The 1,399-nt window shown below is 35.9% G+C and overlaps 1 protein-coding gene across 1 annotated transcript in view; it reads right to left on the reverse strand.

Annotated features, from left to right (window-relative positions):
• The window catches only part of LOC116096997 (zinc finger protein OZF-like), a 41,213-nt gene that overhangs the window by 4,386 nt on the left and 35,428 nt on the right, over positions 1 to 1,399 (reverse strand). The gene's annotated exons all lie outside the window — the stretch shown is intronic.

The following is a 1,399-nucleotide window of genomic DNA, read 5'->3' on the forward strand; positions in this document are numbered from 1 at the left end:
ACTAATAGAGAGGCTGAGATAGGAGAAGCAAGATTTCAAAACCCTTATGTTGTACACAGCCAGACACTCACAAACATACAAGTTGAAAGTGTATATATATTGCACAATGTTGGACTATTTCTCCAATTACCAAATTAGAGAGACCATTGGATGACAATCAACAAATTTCCAATTCCTCATATTATTGGATATCAACCAATTAGGATATGTTGGTAATATTAATTTTCAAATTAATATATTAAGAAAAAGTAATGGTCACTTCCTGTTATTTTTGTTGTAAGAGGTGGAATTAGGTTTGTGTGGATCTGTTGAAAGATTACCTTCTTGCTTCTTCTAGGGTGTAGTTTTGCTCCTTATGTTGATGTTTTCCATCTATTACCCTTTGTAGGGCTTGATTTGTAGAAAGATATTGTGTAAATTTTCTTTTGTCATGGAATATCTTGTTTTCTCCATCTATGGTAATTGAGAGTTTTGCTGGGTATAGTAGTCTGGGCTGGCATTTGTGTTCTCTTAGGATCTGTATGACATCTGCCCAGGATCTTCTAGCTTTCATAGTCTCTGGTGAGAAATCTGCTGTAATTCTAATAGGCCTGCCTTTATATGTTACTTGCCTTTTTTCCCTTACTGCTTTTAAACTTCTTTCTTTGTTTAATGCATTCGGTGTTTTTATTATTATGTGACGTGAGGAATTTCTTTTCTGGTCCAGTGTATTTGGAGTTCTGTAGGCTTCTTGTATGTTCATGGGCATCTCTTTCTTTAGGTTAGGGACGTTTTCTTCTATAATTTTGTTGAAGATATTTACTGACCTATTACATTGGGAGTCTTCACTCTCTTCTATACCTATTATCCTCAGGTTTGGTCTTCTCATTGTGTATTGGATTTCCTGGGTGTTTTAGGTTAGGAGCTTTTTGCTTTTTGCATTTTCTTTAACTATTGTGTTAATGTTTTCTAAGGTGTCTGCTGCCCCTAAGATTCTCTCTTCTATCTCTTGCATTCTGTTGGTGATGCTTGCATCTATGGCTCCTGATCTCTTTCCTAGGTTTTGTATCTCCAGGGTTGTCTCTCTTTCTGATTTCTTTATTGTTTCTGTTTCTATTTCCATTTTTAGATTCTGGATGGTTTTGTTCATTTCCTTCACCTGTTTGATTGTGTTTTCTTGTAGTTCTTTAAGTGATTTTTGTCTTTCCTCTTTAAGAGCTTCTAGTTGTTTACCTGTGTTCTCCTGTATTTCTTTGAGGGTGCTATTTATATGTTTCTTAAGGTCCTGTATCATCATCATGATAAGTGATTCAAGATCTGAATCTTGCATTTCCGGTGTGATGGTGTGTCCGGGACTTGCTATGGTGGGAGAATTGGGTTCTGATGATGGCAAGTGTCCTTGGTTTGTGTTGTTTATTTT

This window comes from Mastomys coucha, unplaced genomic scaffold, assembly GCF_008632895.1.
Source record: "Mastomys coucha isolate ucsf_1 unplaced genomic scaffold, UCSF_Mcou_1 pScaffold18, whole genome shotgun sequence".
Lineage (NCBI taxonomy): Eukaryota > Metazoa > Chordata > Mammalia > Rodentia > Muridae > Mastomys > Mastomys coucha.